This window comes from Eulemur rufifrons, chromosome 17 (genome assembly GCF_041146395.1).
Source record: "Eulemur rufifrons isolate Redbay chromosome 17, OSU_ERuf_1, whole genome shotgun sequence".
Taxonomy (NCBI): Eukaryota; Metazoa; Chordata; class Mammalia; order Primates; family Lemuridae; genus Eulemur; species Eulemur rufifrons.
The window spans coordinates 25,871,283-25,882,347 of record NC_090999.1 but is presented as its reverse complement, the minus strand read 5'-3'; the positions used below and the strand labels follow the sequence as shown (position 1 = coordinate 25,882,347).

At 39.8% G+C, this 11,065-nt stretch overlaps 1 protein-coding gene across 1 annotated transcript in view; it reads left to right on the top strand.

Moving 5' to 3' along the window:
• Positions 1-1,469: 1,469 nt before the first annotated feature.
• Positions 1,470-11,065, top strand: part of LIFR (LIF receptor subunit alpha) — a 109,105-nt gene continuing 99,509 nt past the window's right edge. The window contains exon 1 of the mRNA XM_069491998.1: positions 1,470-1,482. The gene's annotated coding sequence lies outside the window, so the exon portion shown is untranslated. The remainder of the gene's footprint in view (positions 1,483-11,065) is intronic.

Genomic DNA, 11,065 nt, shown 5'->3' with positions numbered 1-11,065 from the left:
GATTTTACATTTCCCAGGCTTTTAAGAAATTGCCAGGTAAAGAGAGATTCCCTGTCTGTAGCCCCTAGTGCAGCAGCATCACCTGGGAACTTGTTAGAAATGTCAACTCTCAGGCCACTTCCCAGATGCTGAACTGGAACCTTGGAGGTAGGGCCCAGTAATAGAAGTGCTAACAAGCCTTCTAGGTGATTCTGATGGAAGCTAAACTTTGAGAAGCCCTGACCTGCCTCAGGAATTCTCAAACTTCAGTGTATAGAAGAACCACCAAGGAAGCTGATTAAAATGCAGATCCCCAGACTTTATCCCTAAAGATAAAGTTTCACCTGGCCTAGGCCAAACCCAGGGAAGTCTGCATTGTTAACAAGAATCCCAGTGTGATTCAGATACAGGTGGTCCAAGGCCCAAGCTTAGGAAAGCACTGGCTTCCTCTACAAAGGGTGGTAGAAATTTTCCACATTGCTTCAGTCCTATTCTGAAAAGACTCCCTTCGTGGCAAAGAATGAGCTGGTATCACAATTCAGCCTCCCTTCCCAGTCACTCCATGAAGCAGGCTGCTGAGATTACCTATCGTGGCAGGTGGTTCTTTTCAGGATTACTCTAATACTAGAAGGTTAGACTGGCCCCATCAGTTCCTTTCACACTGACATCTGAAGCTCGTTGCTAACTCCTAACCTAGGCTAGGCTCACACTACTGGCCTGAAAGCGAAAGCTTTTTATCCCATAACTAGTTTCTTGGACCACAATCCAAGGCAACTTCGTTTTCCCAGGAGTTTTGTTTTGCACAGCTGATGCATTCCAGTCATTGTTGGGATGCATTTTCCTTCTCCTCTTTCCCTCCATCCCCTGGACCATGCCTTGTATATATAGAGAGCCTCGCAGTGTGAGCTCACTCAGATCCCAACCCTCTCTCCCAGAACCTGTCTCTCCTGCAATGCAGCAGCAGGCCCTTTGCTCTGCAGAACTGAGCTTGCCAAGACCACTATCAGCTCCCAATCCCAGCTCACAGAGGGAGCTGCTGCATCTCATATATCGCCTTCTAGGTACAGTATTGCTGGTTTGCTTCCTTCCTTCCTGGCTTTGTGTCCCATGTCCCTGTAGACTTCTTTCTACTCTATTTTAAAGCCAGTTCTGAGGGTCTTTCAGGGCTCTGAACTTGGCTCTTCACTCTTTGTCCTACAGAACAGTGTTTCTTGTGTGGTTTACTGCGATCGGTTCTCAGCCAGGCTTTTCCTCCAGGTCAGTCCTTGGCACCCTAGAGAGATGGTCCTCTTTTGTCTTCTGCTGCTGTAACTACACCAGCCCTTGTTTAGAGACCCACAGTAGAAATGCATGGGGTCCCAGCAGGGCCACTGTATACAGTTGTACAGTTTGTGCACTGCACAAAGACGCCTGAGGAAGGGGACAAGTGGAGATGAAAATCCAGCTTGTGCTCTGCTCACCAAAATGAGTGCCCGACACTGTGCTGTGGAAACCAGGAGGAAGGTACACTGTTTTCTTTTTTTTACATGTCAAATATTCATATAATCACATATAATTACATTAGATTATCAGCTGAAACTAGATTGGTGTGTTTTATTGTCATGTCACTGTTTATGTGAAAATGAAGACTTTCAGAGTACCTGAAAATATTTTATGGGAAATAGTTAAACTGGTTCCTTTTTTATTTTTAATTAATGGACTTTATTTATTAGAGAAGTTTTAGGTTTATAAGCAAACTGAGCAAAAGTACAGAGGGTTTCATATATCCCTGCCCATCTTCTCTACCCCACTCCCAGTTTCTCCTATTATTAACATCTTACATTAATGTTGTACATTTGTTGCAACTGATGAGTCAATGTTGATAAATTATTATGAATTAAAGTCCATAGTATACATTGGGGTTCACTCTTTGTGTTGCACATTCTGTGGGTTTTGACAAACCCATGGATGACATGTATGCTCCATTATAGGATCACACAGAATAGTTTCATTGCCCTAAAAATCCCCTGTGATCCACCTATTCATCTCTTCTTTGATCTTTTAACTGTCTCCGTTGATTTGAGCAAAGTACACTTTTTTCTTTGCATAAAGGAAAATCTACTAGCCAAAAACACAAGGATATTTCTGCCCAGAGGGACACCATTTTAAAAAAGGTTCACAAAGGTTTTATAGCAGCTAGCCAATGCCTGGAGTTCAAGATCTAACCCAATTCAACATCTTTCCCTAGATCGCTTCATTCAATCCTGTCTCTCTCATTTCCTTTGATCCAGCACATCCCTTTCTTGGTAAACATTTCTGTCTTAACCTGTTTGGGCTGCTATAACAAAAGTAACATAGACTGGGTAACTTAAACAACAATCATTTATTTGTTACAGTTTTAGAGCTGGGAAGTCCAAGATCAAGTCACCAGGCAGATTCATAGTCTGGGAAGGGCTTATTTCCTGGTTCATAGATAGCACCTTCTTGCTGTGTCCTCACATGGTGGAAGGGACAATGGAGCACTCTGGGGTGTCTTTTATAAGGACACTAATCCCATTCATGACAGCTCCATCCCCATGACCTCCCAAAGGCCCCACCTCCTAATATCATCACATTAAGGGTTAGGATTTCAACGTACGGATGTGGGGGGACACAAACATTCAGTCTGCAGCAATTACCTCGGGCTCCCTTCCCATCTATCCACCCATCCAACCCCCTCCCTTCTCTGATGCATCTTCTACATCAGCCCCACCCAAAAGAACTTCCTGCAATGATGTTCTACATCTGTGAGGCCCAGGACAATGGCCACTAACTGCATGTGGCTATGGAGCTCTTGAAATGTGTCTCATGTGACTGAGGAATGAAATTTTAAAATTCTATTTCATTTTAACAATTTAAACTTAAATAGCCCCATTGGCAAGTGGCTATGATATCAGACAGCACAGGTTTAAGTTTTTACCCACGCCAGACCCCCCGCTCTGACAGAATTCATAAACTTTCCCCCCACCTTAACACTTGACATCCTCCCCTTCCCCTTGAATCTCTTCTGACTAGTTAGAAATGATTCTTCCTGAGCTCACTGCTGAAATAGTCAACTCTCACGTCTGTCACATTTATTACTGTCAAATATGCACATACAATCTATGCAACTGTTATGTATCCATCAAAATGAAAAATAAAAAAATAGAAAAACTTATGCACACACACTGCTCTCTCACATAACGTAACTTATAAAATTTCTTCAACTTACAAAGCTATTCAATGTTGCTTGTCTACTTGTTTATGTTTCCCTCTGTTGAAGGTTTTTTGTTTAAAATTCTACACTCCTAGAAAACGGAGTAGAGTTACATAACTAATGCTTTATTTGGCAACAGCTACAGGGCTGCAGTTAGCAGGCTACTGTGTGCCATTTTCGATGGTTGTGCCACCACATTGAAGGTATGAAAAGGGGAGAAGAGAAGAAACAATAGCACTGAAAGAAATTAAGAGTTTAAGTCCAAGAGTCAGGATGGACTGGACTTAAGGAGCTATGGATTATGTCTCTTGGGAGGGCGGAGTTAATTCTAAGCACATCTGGTAACATCTGTGCCACCCATATGCACAGATGTTGGTCATATCACTTAATCTCTCAGACTCAGCTTTCTCGTTCATGGAATGCAGGGTTTTTTTTTTTTTTTTTTTTTTTTTGAGACAGTCTCACTTTGTTCCCCAGGCACAGTGAGTGCCATGGCATCAGCCTAGCTCACAGCAGGCTCAAACTCCTGGGCTCAAGTGATTCTCCTGCCTCAGCCTCCCGAGTAGCTGGGACTACAGGTGTGAGCCACCACGCCTGGCTAATTTTTTGTTTCTATTTTTAGTTGACTGGCTAATTTTTTTGTTTCTATTTTTAGTAGAGATGGGATCTTGCTCTTGCGCAGGCTGGTCTTGAACTCCTGACCTCAAGCGATCCTTCCGCCTCAGCCTCCCAGAGTGCTAGGATTATAGGCGTGAGCCACTGCGCCTGGCCTGGAATGCAGGTTTTGACCTGACACTCCAATTTAAGGTGTCTTCCAGATTAAAATCCTCCTTGGGTCAAACGTCGTTTTAGGACTAAGTAGGAAAGTTGAGACAAACTTTTGTTACACAGAGTCTGTCACATAATCTCACCCTCCATCACCACCTTCCCCTACCAGCAATGTCTGTGATGAACACACCAACTTTCCCAAGGACAAGAGCAAAACAATATTTTAAGAAACAACAAAACTCAGAGTGAGTCATTGGTCCTGACTATAGTGGCCAAACTGACCACAAAAGTTTGTGAATAGTCTATATGGTGTCCTTAAAACATCTGCACAAACCTTTTATTTCCAGTGCTTTGAACAGAAATAAACACAGTCATTAAGCCAAATTCTACATTCCACAAAACAGATGAAAAGTTAAAGCATAACTTTAAGTCCAAAATATACGCGTAGACTCCCTGGCTGAATATCTCTTGCTAGCATGCCCATGTGAGCCATCAGTTAAAAGCCTGGTCTCAGTTATATGGGCAGAAGGAAACCTTTCCATTTAAAAAAGTGTGAGTTGTGCGAAAGTAAAATCAGTGTCATGGAATTCTTAATGTGCACACAATTATCACTGAGGCTTCCAAAGCCAAATGATTTGCTAATGGCAACTAAAATGTGACATGCTCCAGAGTGAAATAATTGATTCATAACTTGGGAGGGTCTGAGTAGATTGTCCTCAGCCAAGTGGCTAACTGGTTTTCCTGTCTTTCTCCAAGCCTTGCTTCTGCTGTCCCATGTATAAAATGAACCTAGGGCAGGTCCGCTGGACAGTTACTGTAGTAGTGTTGCAAACCCTTCCTTCAGAATTTTTGGCACCATTACAATTCTGCATTTGCTTATACCTCATTTGACTGTTGTCTCTCTGCTAGACTGTAAGTCCCACAAGGACAGGAATTATGTCAGCTTTTGCTCAACAGTGCATCGCTGCCTCCTCACAGAGCCTGGCTTATAGAAGGGAGCCAAGAAAAATCTTTTGAATGAACCACGTGGGCCATTTGTAGTCACTGGTGTCAAATTCCTGGGTTTGGGTCCTGTATCCCTGGGTAAGTAATGTTCCTGCTTGTGCCTTAGTTTCCTCTTCTGTAAAAAGAAGATAATAATGGTATCTACTTGAATAAATGATTGTATGAATTAACTGATATATAATACATGCAGGGAGCTTAGAATAGAGTCTGGTACACAATGAGGATTCAATAAATGTTAATAAATTTTGCTGATGATGGTGGTGGATATAATGTACACTTTGCAAATGACAGGTCTTCTTCTAATTACTATTTATTATCATGATTTAAAGAGTATCTGCCCTTTGAAGTAACAGTTATATGGTGGTCCTCAGTTATATATAACACCACAGGATCACTGTGATACTAATTATATGTTATGCCAGGCACAGAGGACAGAGTCAATATGTCAAAGGAGACATCTGAAGAATGTTTACAATGGTATGTGGGTCTCTAGAGTCCAAGAAAGATTACCAAATAGTTTCCCACCTCTCCACTTTCATCTCTTCTGACATCCCAGTACCTTCCCCTTCCTGCCTGTGTGGTCACTGGCTATTTGGCCAATCCTTCCTGGGGAGTCACGACATTTGCAAGGAGAAGGGGGAAGGACACACACACACACACACACACACACATTTTCTTTTCAACTTTGCATTCAGACCCTTTGATATTCCTACTCTAATTTGTGAATGAAATTTTAATAATACTATAATTCCATTTCAGTTCTTTCCATATACTGTTTTTTAATGAAATAATGTTATCAAATCTTACCCTCAACCCTCCTCCCATTTTTTTAATTTAATGACACTAGATTTGAATTTTATAGCATTTTCAGGAACAGGTTTTTACCCATATAATTTGAGATTCAGTTTCATTTATTTGAGAATTGAATGTTGTAAAGTTGAATTATTTTTCATATGCAAAATTACTTTGATCCATTTTATTATCATTTTTTACAGTTAAGGAACACTGATTTAAATATTCATAGTTCTTTGAAGTATAACAGTTTGCATTATTTCTTGTTTAAACATGATCTCACAAGATCAACAGCTAATATGTAAAAAAAAAAAAAATGAAGGAAGAGTTAACGCTACACTGAAAGAAGGCAGTATCCCAAAGAGTATAATTTTAAAAAATGAGATCAGTATCTTAGAGCTCTTCAATATAAAAATACAAGAAATACTAAGAAACACATGCATAATTTCATCCATTTTGTTCTGATGGTAAAATATATAAATGCATTGCTAACCTATAGGTAGATGATTTGGGGAAAAAGAAAAAGAGCTCAGAGCATTTCACAAAACTTGCTAAAGCAAACCTAGTTCTAAAGAAAAATTTTCAGACAAATTCTCAAGTTCAAATTTTAATGTGCCTTTTATCCTCTTAGGAGCCATTTCTTTCCTGAACATTGAAAGGGAGGTTCTTGATTAATCCATAGGGATCTATGGTCTTTTTAAAAAGACACTCAAAGACCTAAGCAAATGTAGCTTCTGAATTTTATAAATATTTTATTCTTACTTATTTGTCTGAGCAAAATTGCATATCCTAACAACTGTAACTAGATGTAGCATTTAACCTAAAAAAAAAAGTATTGAAAAAACAGTTTAGTTAGAACTGAAAATTCCTATCTTTTCTCTGTAGTGTTGACTTTTGTGGAGCTTTTTAACAATGAGGTTGGTTAAAAATAGTTAAAGCCATGGAATTGGATAGTCTCTTATCATCCCACATACAGTGTTCTTCGTACCTATGTCTAACGTGGGCCGAGGTACATGATGAGCAGTAGATATATGTGCTTTTGATGGATCTGATAGTGATAAGTTACCCTGACTAGAATGAAACTGATAAAACTAGAAGGTCATAGAGATTTTGGCTTATGAGCAAAAGATGAGAGTCAAGCACACTGGGTTCAAACTCCAGCTTTAAAGTGACTTTGGGCGATGTTATTTAATTTCTCTGACTCTCGGTTTAAATCTGGTCATTCATCTCCCTATTCAGCCCTCACCCCGCACACTCACCTAAAACAATAACCACCACCATCACCATCACCATCTTTAAAGGCTTTGTACTTCCTTTTGGAGAAAGTCCCAAGCACGGCCAAGACCTGGTCCCTTCCTATCTAACTGGTCTTATCTCCTGAAGTTCTCTTAGCTCCAGAAACGGTGGCCGTCCCCGCACCCCCAGTCCTTCACAAGTGCTACCTGAGACTTTCTTGGCCCTGTGCTGTCTAACAGCATCTTGTCTCATCTGCCTGGAATGGTTTTAACCCCCAGCATCAATACCACCTACTCCTTGGCCTGAATAACCCTGAATGTCCCGGCTTAACCATCTTGTTCTCAGTGAGGTTTTGCCTCCCATCTCTGTCCAGGGTAGGGCCCCCAGTGTATGCTCCTGAGACCCCTCTTTACACTCACCATGTTGTTGGGATGATCTCTTCCCCCATTAGACCCCATGAGATGTTTCTGTGTGTAGAGGGCTGGGGTGGAGTGGGGTGTGGGAAGGAGGTCTACTTCTTTCCCTTCTGCCTTCCCAGAGTCTAGCCCCATAGAACTCACTAAATGGATGAGTGAAGGACTTAACAGCAGGAGACTGATATCGACCTCATAGGCTGGTGAAGGCTACCGGAGATGATGTATGCATAGTGCTTAGCACGACTCTTGGCACATAGTAAATATCTCAGTCAATGGTGGCTATTATTAATAATACAAATGTTTAAGTGATGAATTTGTTTCATTTCTAAATTCTTTGGCAGGCACTTTTCCAAATAGGAGAGTTAAAGGAAGATAAGCAAGCTGCCATTTTACACCCACTCTTCTGAATACTATTTGAGAGTTTTAAAGCAGAACGAGATGAAACAATGTGCCAAACCTAAAATTGCAGCCAGGACAGAAAATGGCTTTGATGTGATGGATCTAGTGCAATTGTATGTTTGCATGAGCCTCGGGTCTGGCTATGCTCCAGGGGCAAGCATCCATACCCGGTCTATCAACCAGATGTTACTAGTTTGAAGGGTTTTCTTTCTGTCTTTCTTTCTTTTCTTCCTTCCTTCCTTCCTTCTTTCTTTCTTCTTTTATTTTTTGGACCATAAATATGAGCTATGCCTATATGAACCTACATGTTAGTACTTGCAAAATTCACTACAGTGAATATAAAATAAAAACACAGCTGCAAAAGATTATGGGATCCACATGAAAGTCTTATACCAGAGTCTTCTACCTGAGTAATGAAAGGTGAACCCTGTACCTATGGCTTGAATTGCAAGGTAGGATCTTCATAATGAAGACTAGATTATATAAACCTTGGTGTAATAGAGTTGTATCTTCTTTTATTAAAAAAATTATAAGTAAGCATGAAACTTTTATTTTCAACTGACTGGGTTTTCCTAAATTACAAACTTTGCTGAAAATCTAACACAGGCAGGATAGTTGGGAACGCTTCTTAGTGTTGGAAGAAATTTCATGAGTCAAAGGAATGAAGTCATGATGTTGATATGTTGTTTGTCAGGGCTCATTTTTTAAATGCAGGCATTTAATTCCATTTTTCAAGGCTGGCCTAAAATTGCATGAGACGGGGTTGATGAGGGGACATTTGGAGAAAGCAAGGAAAATCTGAATTCCTTCTACCTTCTCCAAACAATTATCCTTCTACTACTAGTAGCCCAAGACTCTGACTTTCTTCCAGGCATCCTCGATTGAGCTTTTTTTCCATAGACTTGGTGCATCAGTTAAGGATGTGTTTGGCTGCAAGTAACAGAAAACTCAAAACAGCAGTGGTTTCAACACATATTTGTCACATATTACAGAAAGCCATAGTTAAATGGTTGCTGGCATTGTTTATAGTTCATAATGCTATGAAGGACCCTGGTTATTCCATCTTTCTGATGTGCCATCCTGAGTGCCTCATGTTTCAAGATGTTCCAGGATGTTTGCTTGTAATTCAGATATCACATCTTCTTTGAAAGCAGGAAGAGGTGTATCTGTCTCCTTTTAACAGGAAATCAAAAGCTTTTACTAGAATCTCCTGGAAAACATCTATGTATGTCTCAGTGGCTGGGAAAATGAATGTTTAGCAGGACAAGTGTTTTGTGAGAAAAAGGGGAAAATGGACATTGGATAAGTAACTAGCAGTGATGCTACGCTGGCTTCATTGCTTCATACTGTTCTGGTTGTGGATAGGAAGTAGGGAAGGGAATTGACTGATCTGAGTCATCAGTCATGCTCTCTTGGTGGGAAGTAAATGATGAGAGAAGGTTTGAAAGGACATTTCTGGTGGCTTCCAAATTCACAATAGCTTAGCCAGCAAGGGAACTCATAGATAATATTTTGCTATAAACTTATATTTTAAAAACTCTTATGTTATTCAGAATAAGGTAGATAGCTATTTTGAGCTGAGCTAGAGGCTGTCCTCCATGAAAGAAGAAGATGAGTGACTAAGTAACCATTTATAATGGTTCACATGTGAATCTGTATGACTGGGTGTCCCTGTTCTTTAGAAATATGTGGGCCTTCCTGATGTCCAGGTTGACACACAGCCTTTTTGCTAATAAGTTGGAAAGAGATCTGAAAATTCTATCCCATTCCATTTGCAGAAGCTAACACAGCATTTCTTCTTCTGACCCTAATGGGAAGCACATGGAGATCATTGAACTTTGGGAGCCCTTCTATGCTCAAATTATTTTTTTTTTTAAGCAAAAGGCTATGATAAAGTAACCTCCAAACATGACCCTGGCAAGAGTCAGTGGCCTTGCTTGTTCTGGCCATGTTCCTGATGCCATCGGGGGTTCTGGGAAGATTTACTTTAATTATAACCTCTTTTGCCCTGTCTCGCTCCTGCTTACACTCATGGTCACTTGCATAACATGTATTACAGTTACCAAAGCTGAAATTTTCATTCTTGAGCTAATTCGATAGATGTCATTTGTGCTTGGATTCTTTTCTTTTAGAAGAGCTGGTCAAATTAGCATGTCGTACTGGTTGTCTAAGGCATATATAATTTGAATTTTCTTTACTTCTTTAATTTTGGTATCTGAGTAAAACTTTCCTTTTGTTTTCTGAGGCAAAGATAATAAAAAGATTTGTGGTATCTTCTAATTTTTCTTTAGCCATATAATATCCTATGAAGAATATTTCTTTTGAAGCCATTTTCTTAAAAAAAAAAGAAAAAAATAGTCCAGCATGGGCAACATAGTGAGACCCTGTCTCTACAAAAAATAAGTTAAAAAAAAACTAGGGGGATAGGGTGGTATACACCTGTAGTCCCAGCTACTTGGGAGGCTGAGGCAGGAGGATTTCTTGAGCCCAGGAGTTTGAGGCTGCAGTGAGCTATGATTGTACCACTGTACTCCATCCTGAATGACAGAGAGACCCTGTCTCTAAAAAAAAATAAAAAAAATAAAAAAAAATAAATTGTATTGTCTATATTTGAGGTTTGCAGCAAGATATTATGAGAGAGAGATATATATAAAGAGTAAAATGATTACTAAAATGAAGCAAATTGACCTATGTATCATTTCACTTAGTTACTTTTGTGTATGTGTGACAAAAGCAGCTAAAATCTACTTCTTTAACAAAAATCCCTCTCTTGACATGTTCACCTTACACATCTGCTACTTTGTATCCTTTTACCTACTATCTCCCCATTCCCCATCCTCACCCCTGGTAACCACTGTTTTATTCTCTATCTCTGTATATTTGACCTTTTTTATTTTTCAGATTCCACATATAAGTGAAGTCATGCAATATTTTCTTTCTGCGTCTGGCTTATTCACTCAGCATAATGTACTCCAGGCACATCTATGTTGTGGCAAATGCTGCGATCTCCTTTTTAAAGGCTGAAGACTATTCCATTATGTGTGTGTATGTGTATATACATTACATTTTCTTTATCCATTCATCTATCGACACTTAGGTTGTTTCCATATCTTGGCTATTGTGAATAATGCTGCAATGAACATGAGAGTGCAGGTATCTTTACTAGGAGGTGATTTAATCTTCTTTGAGTACATACCCAGAAGAGGGATTGCTTGGTCATATGATAGTTCTATTTTTAATTTCTTTTGGAGCCTCT